Below are 25,747 nucleotides of genomic sequence, written 5' to 3' on the forward strand. Positions count from 1 at the left end.
AAAAATGTTTCCCCGTAATATGTATTTTAATGTCTATACAAACACGACATGTGTGAAAATAATCCCATTCAGTTTGTGCCGATTCACTGGCTCCTCATAAAGGATGTATTCACTCAAAATCTCCAACACGTATTGAAGAGTTCCCATTATTCGAGTGTAACAAACAGAACAAAATATTTTACGGCGTATGCAGAAGAATTTACCGTCCCCGCTTTCAGCTACACACCGTACATAATGTCGTCAAAGTTTTCCAAAAATTACCTTTAATTCAACAACAAAACGACACTTTTTATCGTGTTGCATTTTCCCGCTCGAGCTTCAGATATTGTCGAGTGCACCCTCCCCCGCCCCATCGTCGAGATCAAATCTTCGTCACACCCCAGCAATAATCAGAACGTATACGAGTGCACGTCGCACCCCCATCGCCGTGCGACAAAAGACAACACCCGACTTGCCCCAAATTGATTTTTATGTGTGGGTACTTTCAATTAGACTGTATAAACACATAAAAAAGGGAGGCTCGGGTGTATTGTGATTACGGGGACATTTATACGGATTTGCATCCATTTGTTGACCACAAAGGCGAAACAAATAAATCTCCGGGATAAATGTCCTCCCTTGTTTGAAGCCTTTCGATGTTCTGAAAATAAAAAAACAAGATGTGAAGTGTTTATGAATAAATAATGTATTTTTATGAATAACACTTAAATTGAATTATTTAAAAAATATATATGAAATATGTAATTATTTAATAAGACCAATAAATCTATAATAGGTAAAAATATTAAAAGTTAATTAATTATAATTTTAAAAACTATACAAGTAAAATCAATAATATTTTGTTTTTATATATGTACAAATAAATTTATTAACAAATTGTAATTAAATATCAAATTAAATTTAATATAAAAAATCGTAATTTTGTCTTCAAAAACATGTAATTGTTATGAAATATGTATCTAAAGAAATTCTGTGTTCTGTATGACTTGAAATGAGTATTTTGTTACAACCTTTGACCAATATAATGAATAAAATTTGATTAAATGAGGTTAGACTAATAATAATTATTACTTACATTATGGTTTTCTTTCTACAAAGAAAAAAAAGGTTAAGCTAGGTGAGAAAATAAACAAAAAAATTAACTTATAGTAACATAGAAATTTATATAAATTAAAATTGTGTTAAAGTGACATACAATAATGTATCTATTTCATATTAAATAGGCTGTTAGGATTGGATAGGTTTTCTACTTTTAATCACTTTAGTGAATATAAAAATTTACATTATTTCTTTATATATATATATATATATATATATATATATATATGTCGGAGGGTTCATGTGAAACGCAAGTAGTACTATGGGTTGCATACTTATAGTACTTGGGTGGAATCAGCGGAAGTGCTAAGCAGGGGATGGTACTCGAACCGAGGGTGACGGTAGAGGAGACCTGCGAGGGCGGACAGTTAAGCTCCGTCAGGGAAGCTGCGTAGAAGTCTTGGCTTGGCATAACCGTCGGGATCACCGCGTTTCATACGACTCCTACCTAATTGTTTGACTATTAGTTGTAATCCTGTGCCTGTTAGTTCAATTACATTGTAAGGACTATTTGCGTGTTATTTAATATTCGAAATGGCCGATAATCCTGACCGCGCTGCGACATATATATATAACCAAATTAACTTAAATGTAACAATTAACACAATTATTAATTACATTATGATTTTCTCTCTACAAAGAAAAATAAATAAATTGGGCTAGGGGAGAAAATGAACAAAATTTAATAAATATAGAAATTATTAAATATTCTTTTATTTTCTCACCTAACTTAACCTATAACATACACTTGTTTTTATTTTACTAAATTCAGTTTTCAGTTTTTTTATCTCTAACCGGACATACGTTATTTAACCAAATTTTATATTCATTATAATGATACATTTTGTAATGATTTTATTCTATATTATTTAACAATATTTTTAAATTTTTATAATATCTACAATAATTAACAATTTAAACCAAATTAACATAAAATTGGTCATTAAAACAATTATTAATACCATGATTAAATTAAATAAAATTTGATTAATTAGCCTTATTTTTCCATAAACAAAAATATTAATTATTTCTATATTAAAGGTAATTTAACACATTCCAAGCAACATTTTTGTAATAAATTTAGTTAATAATATTTAAAAAACAAATTTATTTATGGAATAAATACATACTCAATATTTTAATGAGTTATAATTTCTGAGTAAATTTTGACAGTTCATCCAATAAATTAATAAAAACGTCATTAAACTTTTCTAAAATAAAAATGAAATTTTGTAATTATAAACTAAAACAATTAAATGAAATTATAATGTTTAATATGATAGAATTTCTAATACTTAATACCTTAACTAACTTAACTTATTTACCTTAACCAAATCTACTTAACACAACCTAACCCAACCTAACCTAACATAATCTTTATTATTCTTTAAGAAGAGAAAGTCCTCATAGAATATATAATTAAAATCTATTTTTTGTTACCAGTTATATAAATTAGTAATTAGTATAAATATAATTATACATATACAATTTGTTATATATTAAATTAATTATTTCTAAATAAAATATAGTTTAAGACATCACAAATAATATATTTTTGTAATAAATTTTGTTCAAATATTTAAAAAATCAAATTTATTTATGGTAAAATAGTTATACAGATAATCTCTAAATCTGAGATATATTTTGCTGATGAAGTAGTAAGTTTTAATAATTGTATCTTTTTTTTCTATTTGGTCTGAAAATATTGATAACAAAATTCACCACCAAATTGAGCCACCGCGCACAGATTAGCATCTTGAAAGGAAGTTAGAAATTCATCTCCAGAAGCAGATACAGAAGGGTCCTTGCACCGTGAATGGCAGGACATTTGTGTGTGTCCCTTTATATCGTAATTTGCTTATGGATTGAAAACGAGCCGGCGTGAAATTTAAGTAGCAAGAAATAAATTGCGAAATAGAAAACGATACATATTAAAAGACCGATTCATGCACTTTGTAACTTAGCCATGCGTTTATACCGAAATATAATTTATTTAAGTTATTAAGGATTACGTCTTCAATATGCGAGGAGCCCGGAATTGGGTGGTGGGGAACGGTTCGGGGGGTGTAAGGGCGGGTTATTTTCATGTACTTTCTGCAAAACGAATTTCTGTCATGGAATTCGACATGTGACGACGTTTTCGCTCTATCAGTGTTCCGTTTGAATATTTTTACGTTTATTTATCGCCGGAGCCATTTCTGTTCAATGTAACGGTAAAATACATTTGGCGTCGCGAACCAACGAAACAATATTCCGGTTAAATGGCGGAACGGGGTTCGGGCGTTTTATGTTTTCTGAAGTTTTCAAACGAAAACTCAACCCCCCACCCCCTCACACCGACCGTGACACGAAATTCGATTATGCAAATTTAATTATCGACGTTAAAATTTAATTTGTCGCCGACAAAAACTGATAAAAACCGATTTTATGTGTGTGTGTGTGCGCGCACAGCCCACGTAAATTTAAAATAAACCAAATATTTACACATTTACAAGTCCTAACAAACAAATTAAAAACCTCGTTCCTCCGACAATGCGTCCAAATTAAAACTTCAAATTACTTTTGCCCGATTAAAACTGGATATTGTTGGCGATTAAATGGGGTCTATTTTGCGGTTACGGATACCATTCGGGGCCCGATGTGATTCTTTATTGACACAGAAGCCCCGTGACAAATGTCGAAGAAGTGCTGCTGGTTATCTCGCGTTTTATGCGGAAATCGAATCCGCTATTCTTCGATATTGAATGTGTCAGATTGTAAACCCGAAACCGCCGATAAGATTTAATCCGGCGATTTTTCTCATTTAAACGCACTTTTCGATGGGGAAAATTTCAACTTAAATCAACAAATTTATCACCTGGACAATTGATTTCAAGTAGATTTTAAATTGGAATATAAAAAACTATGTCTGTACAAATTAATTGATAATTTAAATGAAACTGTCAATATAAAGAACATAACTATTAATTACTTATTTGATTTCCCTCCTAAAAGGAGAAAATCAGGTTAAGCAAGGCTAGGTTAGGTGAGAAAAATTTAATAAAATTAAATTAAGGAAATAAGTAAAAATGGTAATTTAAAAAATAACAAATATATACCTGCACCAATTAAGCAATAATTTCAATTAAAATAGCATGAAATTGCCAATACAAATACCAGAATAGTTAATACCTTATTGGATTTCCATCCTAAAAGAAGAAAGTTAGGTTAGGTTAAACATGGCTAGGTTAGGTAAAGTTAGGTTACGTTAGGTGTGAAAATATACAAAATTATATTTAATAAAAATAATAAATAAAAGAAAATATAAAAATCTATGGAAATATATACCAATTACAATTTAAATAAAAATAACAAATATGTATCTGTACCAATTAAGCAATAATTTCAATTAAAATAGCATGAAACTGCCAATATAAATACCAGAATAGTTAATACCTTATTGGATTTCCGTCCTGAAAGAAGAAAAATAGGTTAGGTTAAACATGGTTAAGTTAGGCAAGGTTAAGTTACGTTAGGTGTGAAAATATACAAAATTAAATTTAATAGAAACAATAAGTAAAAGAAAATATAAAAATTTATGGAAATATATAACAATTACAATTTAAATAAAAATAACAAATATGTACCTGTATCAATTAAGCATTAATATCAATTAAAATAGCATGAAACTGCCAATATTAATACCAGAATAGTTAATACCTTATTGGATTTCCCTCCTGAAAGAAGAAAGTTAGGCAAGGTTAAATAACTTTAGGTGTGAAAATATACAAATTTAAATTTAATAGAAACAATAAATAAAAGAAAATATAAAAATTTCTGGAAATATATGGCAATTACAATTTAAATAAAAATAACAAATATGTATCTGTACCAATTAAGCAATAATTTCAATTAAAATAGCATGAAACTACCAATATAAATATCAGAATAGTTAATACATTATTGGATTTCGATCCTGTAAGAAGAAAGTTAGGTTAGGTTAAACATGGTTAAGTTAGGCAAGGTTAAGTTACGTTAGGTTTGAAATTATACAAAATTAAATTTAATAGAAACAATAAGTAAAAGAAAATATAAAAATTTATGGAAATATATAACAATTACAATTTAAATAAAAATAACAAATATGTACCTGTATCAATTAAACAACAATTTCAATTAGAATGGCATAAAACTGCCAATATCAATACCAGAATAGTTAATACCTTATTGGATTTCCCTCCTGAAAGAAAAAAGTTGGGTTAGGTTAAACATGGCTAGGTTAGGTAAGGTTAAGTTACCTTAGGGTTGAAAATATACAAAATTAAATTTAATAAAAACAATAAATAAAATAAAATATAAACATTTATTTAAATATATAAAAATTACAATTTAAACAAAAATAACAAATATATACCTGTATCAATTAAACAATAATTTCAATTAAAATGGCATGAAACTGCCAATATCAATACCAGAATAGTTAATACCTTATTGGATTTCCCTCCTAAAAGAAGAAAGTTAGGATGGGTTAAACGTAGCTAAGTTAGGCAAGGTTAAGTAATATTAGGTGTGAAAATATACAAATTTAAATTTAATAGAAACAATAAATAAAAGAAAATACAAAAAATTATGGAAATATATAACAATTACAATTTAAATAAAAATAACAAATATGTATCTGTACTAATTAAGCAATAATTTCAATTAAAATAGCATGAAACTGCCAATATAAATATCAAAATAGTTAATACCTTATTGGGTTTCGATCCTGAAAGAAGAAAGTTAGGTTAGGTTAAATATGGCTAAGTTAGGCAAGATTAAGTTATGTTAGGTGTGAAAATATTCAAAATTAAATTTAATAGAAACAATAAATAAAAGAAAATACAAAAAATTATGGAAATATATAAGAATTACAATTTAAATAAAAATGACAAATATGTACCTTATTGGATTTCCCTTCTGAAAGAAGAAAGATAGGTTAGGTTAGACATGGTTAGGTTAGACATGGTTAGGTTAGACATGGTCAGATTAGGTAAGGCTAAGTTACTTTAGGTGTGAAAATATACAAAATTAAATTTAATAAATAAAAGAAAATATAAAAATTTATGGAAATATATAAAAATTATTATTTAAATAAAAATAACAAATATGTACCTGTACCAATTAAGCAATAATTTCAATTAAAATAGCTAGAAACTGCCAATATAAATACCAGAACAGTTAATGCCTTATTGGATTTCCCTCCTAAAAGAAGAATGTTAGGTTAGGTTAAACATGGCTAGGTTAGGCAAGGTGTGAAAATATACAAAATTAAATTTAATAAAATTAATAAATAAAAGAAAATGTATTAAATTATGGAAACATATAAAAATGGCAAATTAAAAAATAACAAATATATATCTGTACTAATTAAGTAGTAATTTAAATTAAAATACCATGAAACTGACAATTTAAAGATTATAATTATTTAGTCCTTATTGACTTTCTCATAGTTACGTTCAGGCAAATCAACAAATATATCACCTGAGAAATTGATTTCAAGCAGATTTTAAATTGGAATTGTTTTGTAAGTTTAATAATGTTATTTCAGTAATAATACTCCCCAAAGGCTAAAGTTCAAAGTCATTATAGTTAATAGAATGCAATTATTAGTGCTTGAATAACGTATTGTAACTATTGTAATGTGGCACATTGGTTATAATTAGTGAACTGATTAGTAATATCTGATGGATTATCGATCAGGGAGAATATGTCGGTTAACAAGACATCGGTTAGTTAAATTCCAATCATGAAATATAGACCAGTAGTTCAATAGATCATTACAATCAATGAATCAATCTGTCTAATCTAATAAACTGTAACAAATTAACACCATCAATGTTACTACCCCGCAAACATTCGTTTTTTATTGCCAAACAAAAATCGGCGTGGAAGTGTTGACGAAACCGGGGGGTGCAATCCCCCCGAGGGCGCAAGTTAAACGACATTATAAAATAAACGTCGAGCGGAAATTACAATAATGTGATTTGACGTTGGGACGCGTCAAAGGCGACCGACCGTAAGGAATTACAATCATGGCTGAAAAATAGAAAAATCGCGCCACAACGCCATCAAAATTACTGCAAATTGGCGTAAAATATGAACCGACCTGTCTCATTTGCAATATACGCGAACGTAGCGAAAATCCCTCTCTCTCACCCCTTCGATATGACGTAGCCCTATTTTGTATTGTGCAACCATAAATAGGCTACAGATTTGCATATGGGAATATTATTTGGCTAGATTAGGTTTAGTGCAGTTAGGTTAGGCTAAGTTAGATTAGGTGAGCAAATTAAAGTTGACAAAATTAAAAAAGTAAATCAAATTTTATTAATTTAGGTTTAGAAAAGTTAAAGTAAAGAAAATATTGAAGGCAGTTAAACAAAATAAAATTTAATAGATTATTATATTCATATCAATTAACAATTAAAAAAAACAATATAAAACTAATAAGGCAAACACAAAATTATTCTTCTCATGATACATTTTAAGAAAAATAAAACCAAAAAAAAAATTAATAATTTATGTAAATCACTACAAAAACTATTAATAAAATAGGTTGAGTTAGGTCAGGTTTCTTGAGAAAATATAGAAAAATATTAAAAAGACTAATAGTTTATTTATACTAATTAATAATTTAAAGAATAATGAAACAATAGAAAAGGAAAAATGTTAGGTTAAGTTAGAGACATGGCTAGGTTAAGCAAGGTTATGTTAAGTTAGATGAGGTTAGATTAGGTTAGGTGAGAAAGTATACAAAATTAAATTTAACAAAATTAAAAAATAAAAGAAAATGTAATAATAAACGAAAATATAAAAGATAACAATAACACTTTAAAGAAAAAAAATTATAGAAATATACAAATATGGCAATATAAATATTATTTAAATAAAAATAACAAGAAACTGACAGAAAAAATATTATGTTAGATTAGACAACGTTAATTTAAAAAAAAAAAATACAAAAAAGTGTATAACGGGGTAGGTTAGGTTAGGTTAGGTTAGGTTAGGTTAGGTTAGGTTAGGTTAGGTTAGGTTAGGCAAGATAGGATAATTTAGTTTAGTTCAGAAAATGCATATAATTAAAATTAATAAAATTAGAAAACAAATAAAAATATATTAATATAGAAATATAACCATATCCGTACTAATTAACAACTTAACAAATTAAGATGAAATTGGAAGTGGTTAAGTTGTGATAAAACTAATAGAAAATTAGAATCAAAAATAAAAAAAATTGATAAAATATCGTTTACGAATTAACAAATTAAAATTTACGGTATAAAAAAAGGTCATGTTAGTTTAAGTTAGGTTAGGTTAGGCTGGGTTAATCTATGCTAGATTAGACAAGGTTTAGATTAGATAAAAAAAACAAAATTACATTTAATAAAACCAAAAAAAAAATGGAAATATAGAACAAATTGGCTGTTAACTGACAATTTAAATAAAATTATCAAAAAACTTGTAAAATAAAAATTAAATAATATTAAATTAAATAAAATAATTATTTCATAAGGGATTAAGAAAGGTTATATTAGATATAATCCGGTTAAATTGTTTTAAATTATATTCTCTCTTATCATTCTAAATTAAATTAAATGCCTAACCATTAATACACCTAATTAAATTCTAATAACAATTTAACAGTCTTAATCAAGTCAATTTCTATAATTTTTAATTGCAAGGGAGATTTTATTTCTTAAAAAAAGTTGTTAAAGTTATGTTAGGTTAGGTAAACTGTGCTAATTAAACAAGGTTATGTTAGGTTAGAGTAGTTGAGAAAAATCAGAAAATTAAATTTAATAAAAATAAAAAACAAATAGAAAAATAGGGAAATTTGGTTACTAATTGAAAATAATTCAATTAAAATTTCATAAAATTTGTAATATAAAAATCATAATTATTAATTTTATAATGGGGTAGATAAGGTTATGTTGTGTAAATTTAGTTTAGGTTGTTTTAATTCCAAAAGGGATTTCCTTCCTTAAAACAGGTTGTTAGTTTAAGTTAGGTTAGGTTAGACTAGGTTAGGTCAAACTATGCTAATTTGACAAGGTTATGGTAGATAAAATTAGTTGACAAAAAACAGGAAATTAAATTTAATAAAAATAAAAAAACAAATAGAAAATTAGGAAAATTGGGTTACTAATTGATAATTCAATTAAAATTTCATAAAATTTGTAATATAAAAATCATAATTATTAATTTTATAAAGGAGTAGATAAGGTTATGTTATGTAAATTTTGTTTTAGTTGTTTCAATTGCAAGACGGATTTCCTTCCTTAAAACAGGTTGTTAGTTTAAGTTAGGTTAGGTTAGGTCAAACTATGCTAATTTGACAAGGATGTGGTGGATTAGATTTGTTTAGAAAAAACAGAAAATTAAATTTAATAAAAATAAAAAACAAATATAAAATTACGGAAATTGGCTTGTTAATTGATAATTCAATTAAAATTTCATAAAATTTATAATATAAAAATCATAATTATTAATTTTATAATGGAGTAGATAAGGTTATGTTGTGTAAATTTAGTTTAGGTTGTTTTAATTCCAAGAGAGATTTCCTTCTTTAAAACAGGTTGTTAGTTTAAGTTAGGTTAATTAGACAATTAAATTTAATAAAAATAAAAGACAAATAGAAAAATAGGGAAATTTAGTTACTAATTGATAATTCAATTAAAATTCCTTAAAATTTGTAATATCATAAATATTAATTTTATAATGAAGTAAATAAGGTTACTTATTTAGTTTAGGTTATTTAGATTAGATTTCCTCTCATTATTATGAATCAAATTAAATTAAATTAAATGACTAAATTCTAATAATAGTTTGGTAGTTTTAATAAAGATGTAATTTCCAATAATAAACTTAAAAATGTGTGGTGTTTCGTTGTGTCCCACCAGACTTTTTAAGTTGGAAGTAAAGGTGGAGAGATTGAAGGACGTGTAAAAGGGTCAATTAATAATAAGGTCGGATTGTGTTTAAACAAAGACACCGTCGAAAGAAGGGCAACGTGAAAACACAACAGGCATAAAAACCGTGCAGATAACATTATATTCGTATTGTGGCGTCGGTTGTGGCGGGCGCCGTTATCGCCAAGATTCCTTCATTTCCGCGGAGTACGCTGCGGCAACACTGATAACCAGATATCGCGAGCATTCCGCCACTTTATCTCAAGAAAGAATAAGAAAACGGCGCAGAATGGACCATTATGTTACGTATAGTAAATCCTATTATACAGTGGGCGTTATCTCGGCAAGCAAGCCCGTATACTTTATCACTATCTCTCGCACGTGCGCCGCCCGCCATAAATTTCACACTTTGCCCAGATAGTGCGCAGACACAACTGAAATTAGCGGTACAAAAGACGGGGGTGACGGGGGCCTGGGTGACGGGGGGCGGCGGCGGCTCCCCCGCCCGACCAAACACCCCCGACACCGTCGTACACATAAACATTGTAATGTAACTGTCGCCACTCAACACCTCCCCGATGAGGTTTCCACTTTATATTTTAAAATTTACGACCAGCAACGCCTTCCTTTTCTTTTCGCCGCCACCTATTCTGAGAGTCGGGTCATTTTTGTGCGGTGCCGCCCGATTTATGGAGACCTGCCCTATCTGATCTGTACGTTCAGTTTTACTCCCGGGCTCAGGTGGCGGCTGCCGGTGGCCCCGATTTAATGATGCCGCGTAATGGCCGTAAAGAAAATATTAAATGGAGATCGCACACAAGGAGAAGAAAAAAAACGTATCGGCGACAAAATGAAACCGCGGACATTTAGACGCGAATGGATTCGTTTATGGGACCATAAAAAAATAAATATTCACTTAAAAGGTGAATAAATAACGTTGCGTCTTTATGCTGTTGAAATTTGCTTTTATGCTTCATTGTCGAAATAAAAATGCAGTCGAGTTTTGTCATTAAGTACTTTTAACGACGGCGATAATATACATTATATTTTTGTATAATGTTGTTGTAAAATTTATTTAATATCGACTTTTGTTGTGGTTTTGGTGAATGGGTAAGGTTAAATAAGTTAGTTAAAACTAACGCATTCGCCAAAGTATTCCAAAATTAAATTAAATAATAAAGACAGTTAAAAAAATTTTTATGTAATCGTGGAAGTATTTATGAAAATTTACACTTTAAATTTACAATAAAAAATTTCATAATGTTTATTTTACATAAAATTTATTGCACAAATGGTCGTCCAATTTATTGGTACATTTGTCACTTACTCATATGTTAAAACTAAAATAAATTAGAAATGGCTGTGAATTAATCAATAGTACTTCTTTCTTTTAAATTGACTAAACACGATGAAAGGTTAATAGTTCATAGCAAAATATACTGCGGTGTGGAAATTAGGAGTAGTTGAAGAAAACTTTTGTTGTGGATTTAGAGAATGGGCAAAGTTAAATAATATTAGTTAAAACTGACACATTCACCAAAATATTCCAAAATTAAATTAAATAATAAAGACAGTTAAACATTTTTTTATGTAATTGTGGAATTATTTATGTAAATTTACACTTTAAACTTACAATAAAATATTTCGTAACGTTTGTTTTACACCAAATTTATTTCACAATTGATCGTCCAATGTATTGGTACATTTGTCACTTACTTCATACGTTAAGACTGAAATAAATTAGAAATGGCTGTGAATTAATCAATAGTACTTTTTTCTTTTAAATTGTCTAAACAAGATGAAAGGTAATAGTTCATAGCAAAATATACTGCGGTGTGGAAATTAGGAGAAGTAGAAGAAAACTTTTGTTCTGGATTTGGAGAATGGGCAAAGTTAAATAATATTAGTTAAAACTGACGCATTCACCAAAATATTCCAAAATTAAATTAAATAATAAAGACAGTTAAACATTTTTTTATGTAATTGTGGAATTATTTATGTAAATTTACACTTTAAACTTACAATAAAATATTTCGTAACGTTTGTTTTACACCAAATTTATTTCACAATTGATCGTCCAATGTATTGGTACATTTGTCACTTACTTCATACGTTAAGACTGAAATAAATTAGAAATGGCTGTGAATTAATCAATAGTACTTTTTTCTTTTAAATTGTCTAAACAAGATGAAAGGTAATAGTTCATAGCAAAATATACTGCGGTGTGGAAATTAAGAGAAGTAGAAGAAAACTTTTGTTCTGGATTTGGAGAATGGGCAAAGTTAAATAATATTAGTTAAAACTGACGCATTCACCAAAATATTCCAAAATTAAATTAAATAATAAAGACAGTTAAACATTTTTTTATGTAATTGTGGAATTATTTATGTAAATTTACACTTTAAACTTACAATAAAATATTTCGTAACGTTTGTTTTACACCAAATTTATTTCACAATTGATCGTCCAATGTATTGGTACATTTGTCACTTACTTCATACGTTAAGACTGAAATAAATTAGAAATGGCTGTGAATTAATCAATAGTACTTTTTTCTTTTAAATTGTCTAAACAAGATGAAAGGTAATAGTTCATAGCAAAATATACTGCGGTGTGGAAATTAGGAGAAGTAGAAGAAAACTTTTGTTCTGGATTTGGAGAATGGGCAAAGTTAAATAATATTAGTTAAAACTGACGCATTCACCAAAATATTCCAAAATTAAATTAAATAATAAAGACAGTTAAACATTTTTTTATGTAATTGTGAAATTATTTATGTAAATTTACACTTTAAACTTACAATAAAAAATTTCGTAATGTTTGTTTTACATCAAATTTATTTCACAAATGGGCGTCCAATTTATTGGTATATTTGTCACTTACTTCATACGTTAAGACTTAAATAAATTAGAAATGGCTGTGAATTAATCAATAGTACTTTTTTCTTTTAAATTGTCTATACAAGATGAAAGGTTAATAATTCATAGCAAAATATACTGCGGTGTGGAAATTAGGAGAAGTAGAAGAAAACTTTTGTTCTGGATTTGGAGAATGGGCAAAGTTAAATAATATTAGTTAAAACTGACGCATTCACCAAAATATTCCAAAATTAAATTAAATAATAAAGACAGTTAAACATTTTTTTATGTAATTGTGAAATTATTTATGTAAATTTACACTTTAAACTTACAATAAAAAATTTCGTAACGTTTGTTTTACACCAAATTTATTTCACAATTGATCGTCCAATGTATTGGTACATTTGTCACTTACTTCATACGTTAAGACTGAAATAAATTAGAAATGGCTGTGAATTAATCAATAGTACTTTTTTCTTTTAAATTGTCTAAACAAGATGAAAGGTAATAGTTCATAGCAAAATATACTGCGGTGTGGAAATTAGGAGAAGTAGAAGAAAACTTTTGTTCTGGATTTGGAGAATGGGCAAAGTTAAATAATATTAGTTAAAACTGACGCATTCACCAAAATATTCCAAAATTAAATTAAATAATAAAGACAGTTAAACATTTTTTTATGTAATTGTGGAATTATTTATGTAAATTTACACTTTAAACTTACAATAAAATATTTCGTAACGTTTGTTTTACACCAAATTTATTTCACAATTGATCGTCCAATGTATTGGTACATTTGTCACTTACTTCATACGTTAAGACTGAAATAAATTAGAAATGGCTGTGAATTAATCAATAGTACTTTTTTCTTTTAAATTGTCTAAACAAGATGAAAGGTAATAGTTCATAGCAAAATATACTGCGGTGTGGAAATTAGGAGAAGTAGAAGAAAACTTTTGTTCTGGATTTGGAGAATGGGCAAAGTTAAATAATATTAGTTAAAACTGACGCATTCACCAAAATATTCCAAAATTAAATTAAATAATAAAGACAGTTAAACATTTTTTTATGTAATTGTGAAATTATTTATGTAAATTTACACTTTAAACTTACAATAAAAAATTTCGTAATGTTTGTTTTACATCAAATTTATTTCACAAATGGGCGTCCAATTTATTGGTATATTTGTCACTTACTTCATACGTTAAGACTTAAATAAATTAGAAATGGCTGTGAATTAATCAATAGTACTTTTTTCTTTTAAATTGTCTATACAAGATGAAAGGTTAATAATTCATAGCAAAATATACTGCGGTGTGGAAATTAGGAGAAGTAGAAGAAAACTTTTGTTCTGGATTTGGAGAATGGGCAAAGTTAAATAATATTAGTTAAAACTGACGCATTCACCAAAATATTCCAAAATTAAATTAAATAATAAAGACAGTTAAACATTTTTTTATGTAATTGTGGAATTATTTATGTAAATTTACACTTTAAACTTACAATAAAATATTTCGTAACGTTTGTTTTACACCAAATTTATTTCACAATTGATCGTCCAATGTATTGGTACATTTGTCACTTACTTCATACGTTAAGACTGAAATAAATTAGAAATGGCTGTGAATTAATCAATAGTACTTTTTTCTTTTAAATTGTCTAAACAAGATGAAAGGTAATAGTTCATAGCAAAATATACTGCGGTGTGGAAATTAGGAGAAGTAGAAGAAAACTTTTGTTCTGGATTTGGAGAATGGGCAAAGTTAAATAATATTAGTTAAAACTGACGCATTCACCAAAATATTCCAAAATTAAATTAAATAATAAAGACAGTTAAACATTTTTTTATGTAATTGTGAAATTATTTATGTAAATTTACACTTTAAACTTACAATAAAAAATTTCGTAATGTTTGTTTTACATCAAATTTATTTCACAAATGGGCGTCCAATTTATTGGTATATTTGTCACTTACTTCATACGTTAAGACTTAAATAAATTAGAAATGGCTGTGAATTAATCAATAGTACTTTTTTCTTTTAAATTGTCTATACAAGATGAAAGGTTAATAATTCATAGCAAAATATACTGCGGTGTGGAAATTAGGAGAAGTAGAAGAAAACTTTTGTTCTGGATTTGGAGAATGGGCAAAGTTAAATAATATTAGTTAAAACTGACGCATTCACCAAAATATTCCAAAATTAAATTAAATAATAAAGACAGTTAAACATTTTTTTATGTAATTGTGGAATTATTTATGTAAATTTACACTTTAAACTTACAATAAAATATTTCGTAACGTTTGTTTTACACCAAATTTATTTCACAATTGATCGTCCAATGTATTGGTACATTTGTCACTTACTTCATACGTTAAGACTGAAATAAATTAGAAATGGCTGTGAATTAATCAATAGTACTTTTTTCTTTTAAATTGTCTAAACAAGATGAAAGGTAATAGTTCATAGCAAAATATACTGCGGTGTGGAAATTAGGAGAAGTAGAAGAAAACTTTTGTTCTGGATTTGGAGAATGGGCAAAGTTAAATAATATTAGTTAAAACTGACGCATTCACCAAAATATTCCAAAATTAAATTAAATAATAAAGACAGTTAAACATTTTTTTATGTAATTGTGAAATTATTTATGTAAATTTACACTTTAAACTTACAATAAAAAATTTCGTAATGTTTGTTTTACATCAAATTTATTTTACAAAGGATCGTCCAATTTATTGGTACATTTGTCACTTACTACATACATTAAAACTGAAATAAATTAGAAATGGGTGTGAATTAACCAATAGCACTTTTTTCTTTTAAATTGTTTAAACAAGGTGAAAACTTAATAGTTCATAGTAAAATATAAGACGGTGTAGAAAGTAGAAGAATAAAGAGAAAACTTTTGTTGAGGATTTGGCAAAGTTAAATAAGATTAGTTAAAACTTGTGCATTCACCAAAATATTCAAAAATTAAATCATAATAATGAACACAATTTAAAAAATTCGTATGTAATTGTAGAAATAATTATGTGAATTTATCCGTTTAAACTTACAATAAAAGATATTATATAATACCTGTTTTACAACTAAATTTATTGCATAAGAGGTCATTCAATTTATTGGTACAAATTTATTAGTACATTTGTCACTTTCTTCATACGTTAAAACTGACATATCTTAGAGACGACTCTGAATTAAGCAATAGAACTTTTTTCTTTTTTGTTTAAAAATGTTGAAGGCTTAATTGTTCGTAGTAAAATATACTGTGGTGTAGAAATTAGGTTAGGTTAGGTTAGGTTAGCTGAAACTGACGCATTCACCAAAATATTCAAAAATTTAATTAAATAATAAATACAGTTAAAAAAATTCTTATGTAATTGTGGTTTTATTTATGTAAATTTACCACATTTAAATTTACAATAAAAAATTTCATATAATGTTTGTTTCACTTTTTGTTAATTTAAAAAATACATGTTGTAATATTTTATTTTAAATTATTATAAAAAATAAAAATACTACAAAGAAATAATTGATAATTTTAAGCAATCTGATTAATAAATATCGTAAATTATCTAAATACTTAAATAGAATATTATTCTAAAAACAAGTAATATTAATTGTCAGTGCGATCGTGTTGAAATATTTCGTAAACATCCAAAATCGGAAATTTATCCCTTCTCCTCACTAAAACCGCGATTCCAAGAATAACAATTGAATGCACTCCGCCACACAAAATTGCACAGCTTTCTTGACGGACAAAATATGCAACCCATTATTTTATCCTTTTCTACCTCATATGAACTTATATTTCTTTCCCTCTCACTCTTGCATGGACAATGACAATTAGAATTTTAAGGCGAATAGAATAGTATTAATTTAGCATTGTTATATTTCATTGCATTTATACTATTATTATTTTTAATTTTAACAATTTAAAGATGTTAATTAAAAACATATATAACATATTGTAAAATTACATTTTATTATTAAAAATAAAATTATTACGAAGAATTAATTGATAATGTAATTATTAAATATCATAAATTAAATAAATACTTAAATATAAAACACAAACAGAAAATATTAGTTATAAGTGAGAGCGTATTGAAATATTTCGTAAACAGCAAAAATCAGAAATTTTCCCCTTCTTCTATTAAAAACTCACACTCACACAAAATTGCACAGCTTACTTGACGAACATAATACGGCACCTATTCTTTTATCCTTCTCTAATTCTCATGAACATATATATCTTTCTCACTCACTCTTGCAACAACTAATGAAAAATTTGAATTTTAAATCGAATAGAATCAAACTGTTAAATATTTTATTATAATATTAATATCATTCCTGTTTTTTTTTCAATAATTGTCACAATTAATTCACAATTGTCAATACAAATATATAGCTTGTTTGTTTGTAGTTTGTAACGTTAAGTTTTAAAATAAAAATGAAACCTAAACTGATCTAAAAGAGTCTCAATAACACTTACTTAAATTTTCTTCCAATTTCCAATAAATTCTGCATTTAAATCGCATAAATCACAAACACAGGCACTTAAAAAAAAACAAAGGACACATTTACAAAGTTACCACAATAATAAAATTGGTAAAATTGTGAAAAAACCGCGTGACAATACAGGACACGTCCTATTCTTATTAAAATCAAATGCTGTTTAAACTGCAAAAATACGTTTGTCCGTTCACCGTTGACCAAAACAAATGCGGAATAATCCGGTTCTCAGATTCCTGGAAACAGTACATGCACCTGTGCTATTTAATTTATTCATGTAAACAAAAAGACGTATTTTACAATTTTTATCCATTAAAAATTTCGGTAAAGAATAAGTTTGATTTGAACAATTACGAATATTTAATAATATTTAGTTTGTTATATAGAACATAAAAAATTAGAATAAAAATTTACAAAATAGTATTACATTTTCCAAAGCTAATTAGTTTAAGAAATATTTACGATTAAGATAATTGTTGTAATCAAAATATTGAAAATTACAATAAAGCATTAATAAAATTTTAAGGCAATATTATTTTCTTTGAATTCTCTATTAATGTTTTGGACGGTAACAACAATACATTACCATTTAATTTCATAAAGTATGCATTATTTTTAGAAAACTAAATTTATTTTAATAAATTAAACATTAATTTGTATATATTTACAATCATAAACCATTTTTTGTCAATATTACTGAAATTTAATAAATTTTCTTAATAATAATAATACTATGTATTATTTCATTATTAAAAGAATTTTAATATATGTACATATTTTTTTTAATTAATTCTTTATAAAATTACTAAAATGTGTTGGGCACTGAATATTCACATTTATTAATAGGTTTGAAAAATATTTATATTTGTCATTACATTAATTTAATTCAACAAAACCTTTGTTATATTTTGTTCAATTAATATTGTTCATTTTTTTCAATTTTATTAATTTAAAACTGTTAATTAAAAGAAATATTTAATGTAAAATTTTATTTTAATATTAAATATAAGAATATTACAAAGAAATAACTAATAATTTTTAATAATCTGCTTAATAAATATTGTAAATTATTTAAATATACTTTGGTTTTATAATATTTCCAACATTACAATAATGTAAGAATTTAACAAAACCATTGTCCTATTTTGTTGAATTTGTATTATTTTTTTCACTTTTAATAATCTTAATTAAGCTCTTAATTAAAAACAAAAATATATTGTAAAAATTATTTTATTATTAAAATGATAACTTTGAAATTATTAAAATATATATATATATATATATATATATATATATATATATTCTGATTAATAAATATAGTAAATTAGCTAAATATTTGAATATAACGAAATTCTAAAATCGAATAATAATAACTGTCACTACAATCGTATTAACATATTTCGTAAACAGCAAAAATCGAAATTTTCCCCTTCTCTCTAAAACCGCGATTCTAAAAATAACTTGACGTGTAAAATACGCCACCTATTCTTTCATCCTTCTCTAACTCTCATAATTATACATTTTTTCTCTCTCACTTTTGCACGAACAAATGCAAAATTTGAATTTAGAGTTAAATAGAATCTAATCATTAAATATTTTATTGAATTAAGGCGGCCACACAAAATTGCACAGCTTACTAAACGGTCAAAATACACAATCCATTATTTTATCCTTCTCTAACTCTCATAAACTTATATTTCTTTCTCTCTCCCTCGTGCATAGACAAATGCAAAATTTGAATTTTGAATGTAATAGAATCGAATAATTAAATAATTTATTATACTTCTTACATTATTATTATTATTATTATTATTATTATTGTCTTTTTTACTAATAATAAACAAATATGAATTTGAATATGCAATTCTATTTATTATATTGTATTTAGTTATATTTAGATAATTAGATAAACGTCCTTTAGTAAAATATTAAAAATAACGGTACGTCTTAAATTGAAATTAAATACTAAACTAACCTAAAAGAATCTCAATAACACTTACCTAAGTTTTGTTGAAATTTCTATAAAATCCTGCGTTAAAATCACACAAATCACTTTTGAGAAACATAAATAACCAAACGACACATTTACAACTGTACCACAATGATATAATTAGTGAAAATTGTCGAAAACCCGTGTAACAACAGAGGACACGTCTTAAAATCAAATGCCGTTTAAAACAGCAAAAATTCACCGTTTGTTCACCGTCGACCAATAGAAATGCGGATTAAACCGGTTCTTGTGATTCCTGGAAACGATACACGCACGTGTTCTATTTAAAAAAGTATTTAAAAAAAGGATTATTGCTCTTCATGCAATTTTTATCTGTTAAAAGGTAAAATAGTGATTTTCGGTGAAAATAAATTTTATTTGACAGCGAATATTAAATATTAGTTTTGTTGTAGAACCTTAAATATTATATATCCAAAAATTGAAATATAAATTTATACAACAATATTAATATTTACATTCCTAACTAGTTTAAGAAATTTTTACAATTAAGATAATTTTTATGGAAGTTTTTAGCGAATACGACCTTTTAAACAAGAATTTTGATGAAACTGATACTAATATTAATAAAGTTTTAAGATAATACTAATTTTTTTGAAGTTTTTTCTTCATATTAGTATTATTTATAAAAACTGTAAATTTATTTTTATAAATTAAACAATAATTTGATCTCACTTATACTGGTAGAGCATTTTTTAACAATTTTAATAACATTTATTAAAGTAAATTTTCTTTATTTTAAATTATATATAAATTTATTTATTATATTATTAAATTATTTTAAAAATTGTATAATTTATTTAAATATTAGTATTAATTATTTTAAATAAAAGTAGTTTAAATTATTTATAATAAATACATTTAATATTTACAATTATTAGAAATTAAAATTATTTACAATATTTTTAATTGAAACCTCTTCATTAAAATAATCTGGTTGAAGAAGTAATAAGTTTTTAATATCTTTAAACGATTTTGTTTTATAACATTTATAAAAACAATCGAAGAATTCAACAAAACCGTTGTTATATTTTGATAAATTTATATTATTCATTTTCTCAATTTTATTTATTTAAAATTGTTGATTAAAAAAATATGATTTAAAAATTTTATATTAATATTAAAAATAAAAATATTACATAGAAATAATTAATAATTTTTAATAATAAAAATTGCAAATTATTGAAATATTTAATACCTTGTTTTATATATATATTTTTTGACATTAAATTAATGAAAGAATTCAACAAAACTATTGTTGATTTTGTATGATTAGTTTTTTCACTTTTAATAATCTGAAATTATTAAAAAATTTAAATATTTTGATTAATAATTATACCAAATCATATGAATATTTAATTATGTCGTAATACTAAAAACAAATAATATTAATTGTAAGTGCGACCGTTTTGAAATATTTCGTAAACAACAAAAATCGGAAATTTTCCCCTTCTTCTCTCTAAAACCGCGATTCCAAGAATAACTTGACGTGTAAAATACGCCACCTATTCTTTCATCCTTCTTTAACTCTCATAATTATATATTTCTTTCTCTCCCACGAAAAGAATGAAAATTTGAATTTAAATTTAAATAGAACCTCCTAATCATTAAATATTTTATTAATTAATTAATATATTTTTTTTGTATTTTTCAATAGTTAATTTGATTAATTCATAATTACCATGGTTTCAAATTTGAAATTTTTATTTTGTTGTATTAAGTTATACTTAGATAATCAGTTTAAAGGATTAAAATATAAATTTGGTTTAAAATAATATTAAAAATAACGAGATGTCTCAAAATAAAATTAAAACTGAAATTATCTCAAAAGATTCTCAATAAAGCTTTTATTTAATTTTCATAAAATCCGCTTTATAAATAACACTAATCACTCAAAAGTTGATAAAACACCACAGGACACATTTATGAAGTTATCATAATCATAAAATTTTTAAAAATTGTCCATAAACCAAAAAGGCTTATTATGTTTAATACAATTTTTGTATTTGAAAAAAATACGAATAATAAATATTTGTTTTGTTGCAGTAAATATATACCCAAAAATTGAAATAAAAATAACAACAATATTAATTTATACATAACTAATTACGTTAATTTTTGCTTAAAACAATTTTTGTTGGGTTTTTTGGCGAATGCGCCCGTTTAAAATTACTTAATTTCAATAAACTATCAATAATGTAAGGTATTTTTATAAAATTTTATTAATGTAATTTTTTTATTGTATTTAAATATATTTGTATATTGTATTGTTCCTTCATTAAAAAGAGTCTAATATAATTAAATGTCTCCAAAATTAGTAAAATATGTTATAAATTTAATGTTCACATTTATTAGTAGGTTTGAACAATTTTTAAAATTACAACGTATTGGTTAAAATGATCAGGTTAAAAAGAGATGTAACCTTTTAATATATTTTGTTGAATAATATTTATGACATTACAGTATTCTAAGAATTTAACAATTTATAATAATATAAACCTGTTAATAAAAAGAATAAATATCGTAAAATTGTATTTTACTATTAAAACTAAAAATATTACAAATAAATAATTGATCATTTTAAATAAACTGATTAATAAATTTTGTGAATTATTTAAATACTTAAATAATAACATGATTCTAAAAACAAATGATATAAATTGTCAGTGTAACCGTATTGAAACATTTCGTAAACATCAAAAATCTCATTTTTACCCCTTCTCCTCACTAAAACCGCGATTCCAATAATAACAACTGAATGTAGACTGTCACACAAAATTGCACAGCCTACTTGATGGGTGCAATAAGCTATCTTTTCTTTTATCCTTCTCTAACTCTTATAATCATCTATTTCCTTCTCTGTTACTCTTGCAGGGACAAACATAAATTCGAAATTTGAATTGATCAGAAACGAAATAATTTAAAACTTGTATTTATATATTTAATTATTAATTAATGGGTAAGTCTGAGATGAACAACCACACATATAAAATATTTGTTTTGTTGTAGGATACCAAAAATTATACACCCAAAAATTAAAATTTAAAGAATAATATTAATTTTTGTTACAGTTAAGAAATTTTAAAGATCAAGATCATTTTTGTTTAGTATTTTGGTGGATGCGCCTGTTTTAATAAATATTTTGATAAAATGGGTGAATTCATTAAAATATTGAAAATTATAATCAAAGAATAATAAAGTTTATAAATTAATAAAGACAATATGATTTTGTTTGGACAATTTATTAAAATTTAGTTAAGTACATTTAATTACATAAAAGTAGGTGATATTTTTAAAAAATTATAATAACATTAATATGTATAAATTTATAGACAAAATTAAAGAAATTAATTAAAGTAAATTTTCCTTATTCCGATATATATGTAAACATATATTGTATTTTTATATTATTCAATATGTATAATATATTTACATGTTGATTTTAATTATTTTAGACAATTCCCAACAATGTTCAAATCTGTTAGTATGTATGAAAAAATTTTATAATTACGACGTATTCGCCAAAATTATAATAATGAAGAAGTAATAAATATAAACTTTTAATAACATTAATCTAATTTGTTATATAATATTACAGTAATCTAAGAATTAAACAAAACCATTGTTATATGTTACTGCATTTATACTATTATTATTTTTAACAATTTAAAACTGTTAATTAAAAACATATATATTGTAAAATTATATTTTAATATTAAAAATATAATTCTTACAAAAAATTAATTGATAATTTTAAACAATGTGATTATTAAATATCATAAATTACTTAAATACTTAAATATAATATAATTATAAAAACAAAAAATTTCAGTACGAACATATTGAAATATTTCGTAAACAGCAAAAATCGGAAATTTTCCCCTTCTCGTCTCTACAACCGTAATTCCAAGAATAACAATGCCACACAAAATTGCACAGCTTACTTGACGGACATAATACAGCACCTATTCTTTTATCATCCTCTAACTCTCATAAACATATAACTCCTTCTCACTCACTCTTGCACTCACAAATGTAAAATTTGAATTTTAAATCGGATAGAATCAAATTTTGGGTTTTTTCAGTTGTTGTCATAATTAATTCACAATTGTCAGTACAAATATTTGGTTTCAAATTTGAAACTTTTAAAATGAAACCTAAACTAATCTAAAGTTTCAATAACACTTACCTACATTTTATCAAAAATTTCTATAAAATCCTGCGTTAAAATCACACAAAACATTTACAAGAGACATATAAAACAAAGGACATGTTTACAAGTTTACCACAATAATAAAATTCGGGAAAATTGTCAAAAAACCGTGGAACAACAGAGGACACGTCTTATTCGCGTTAAAATCAAATGCTGTTTAAACTGCAAAAATACGTTTGTTCACATTTGACCAAAACAAATGCAGAATAAACCGGTTCTCGGATTCTTGGAAACAGTACATGCACGTGTGCTATTTAATTTACTCATGTAAACAAAAAGAGACATTTTACAATTTTTATCTTTTAAAATTTTCGGTAAAGAATAAGCTTGATTTGAACAAATACGAATTAAATAATAATATTTAGTTTGTTATATAGAACATAAAAAATTAGAATAAAAATTTACAAAATAGTATTACATTTTCCAAAGCTAATTAGTTTAAGAAATATTTACGATTAAGATAATTGTTGTAATCAAAATATTGAACATTACAATAAAGCATTAATAAAATTTTAAAGCAATACTATTTTCTTTGAATTCTCTATTAATATTTTGGACGGTTACAATACATTACCATTTAATTTCATAGTATGTATCCATTATTTTTAGAAAACTAAATTTATTTTAATAAATTAAACATTAATTTATATATATTTAGAATCATAAACCATTTTTTGTCAATATTACTGAAATTTAATAAATTTTCTTTATTTCAGATTATATTTACATATGTATTATTTCATTATTAAAAAAATTATAATATATATACATAGTTTTTTTGTAATTAAATCTTTATAAAATTATTAAAATGTGTTGGGCACTGAATATTCACATTTAATAGTAGGTTTGAAAAATATTTATATTTGTCATTACATTAATTTAAGAATTCAACAAAACCTTTGTTATATTTTGTTCAATTAATATTGTTCATTTTTTTCAATTTTATTAATTTAAAACTGTTAATTACAAGAAATATTTAGTGTTAAATTTTATTTTAATATTAAATATAAGAATATTACAAAGGAATAACTAATAATTTTTAATAATCTGCTTAATAAATATTGTAAATTATTTAAATATACTTTGGTTTTATAATATTTCCAACATTACAATAATGTAAGAATTTAACAAAACCATTGTCCTATTTTGTTGAATTTGTATTATTTTTTTCACTTTTAATAATCTTAATTAAGCTCTTAATTAAAAACAAAAATATATTGTAAAAATTATTTTATTATTAAAATGATAACTTTGAAATTATTAAAATATATATATATATATATATATAATAATAACTGTCACTACAATCGTATTAACATATTTCGTAAACAGCAAAATTCGAAATTTTCCCCTTCTCTCTAAAACCGCGATTCTAAAAATAACTTGACGTGTAAAATACGCCACCTATTCTTTCATCCTTCTCTAACTCTCATAATTATACATTTTTTCTCTCTCACTTTTGCACGAACAAATGCAAAATTTGAATTTAGAGTTAAATAGAATCTAATCATTAAATATTTTATTGAATTAAGGCGGCCACACAAAATTGCACAGCTTACTAAACGGTCAAAATACACAATCCATTATTTTATCCTTCTCTAACTCTCATAAACTTATATTTCTTTCTCTCTCCCTCGTGCATAGACAAATGCAAAATTTGAATTTTGAATGTAATAGAATCGAATAATTAAATAATTTATTATACTTCTTACATTATTATTATTATTATTATTGTCTTTTTTACTAATAATAAACAAATATGAATTTGAATATGCAATTCTATTTATTATATTGTATTTAGTTATATTTAGATAATTAGATAAACGTCCTTTAGTAAAATATTAAAAATAACGGTACGTCTTAAATTGAAATTAAATACTAAACTAACCTAAAAGAATCTCAATAACACTTACCTAAGTTTTGTTGAAATTTCTATAAAATCCTGCGTTAAAATCACACAAATCACTTTTGAGAAACATAAATAACCAAACGACACATTTACAACTGTACCACAATGATATAATTAGTGAAAATTGTCGAAAACCCGTGTAACAACAGAGGACACGTCTTAAAATCAAATGCCGTTTAAAACAGCAAAAATTCACCGTTTGTTCACCGTCGACCAATAG

General features: G+C 25.0%; 1 long non-coding RNA gene across 3 annotated transcripts; it reads right to left on the reverse strand.

Annotated features, from left to right (window-relative positions):
* Positions 1 to 413: 413 nt before the first annotated feature.
* LOC109604454 (uncharacterized) lies at positions 414 to 25,686 on the reverse strand. 3 transcript variants are annotated; one of them, XR_007547841.1, is made up of 4 exons: positions 19,398 to 19,552; positions 6,232 to 6,321; positions 5,228 to 5,317; positions 414 to 640 (listed from the first exon to the last, which is right to left on the reverse strand). It is a non-coding gene; the product is annotated as an uncharacterized LOC109604454 (long non-coding RNA). The 3 variants fall into 3 exon arrangements; XR_007547840.1 differs by lacking the exons at positions 414 to 640; positions 5,228 to 5,317; positions 19,398 to 19,552 and adding exons at positions 5,500 to 5,581; positions 25,532 to 25,686; XR_007547839.1 differs by lacking the exons at positions 414 to 640; positions 5,228 to 5,317 and adding an exon at positions 5,500 to 5,581.
* Positions 25,687 to 25,747: the final 61 nt, after the last annotated feature.

This window comes from Aethina tumida, chromosome 4, assembly GCF_024364675.1.
Source record: "Aethina tumida isolate Nest 87 chromosome 4, icAetTumi1.1, whole genome shotgun sequence".
NCBI lineage: Eukaryota > Metazoa > Arthropoda > Insecta > Coleoptera > Nitidulidae > Aethina > Aethina tumida.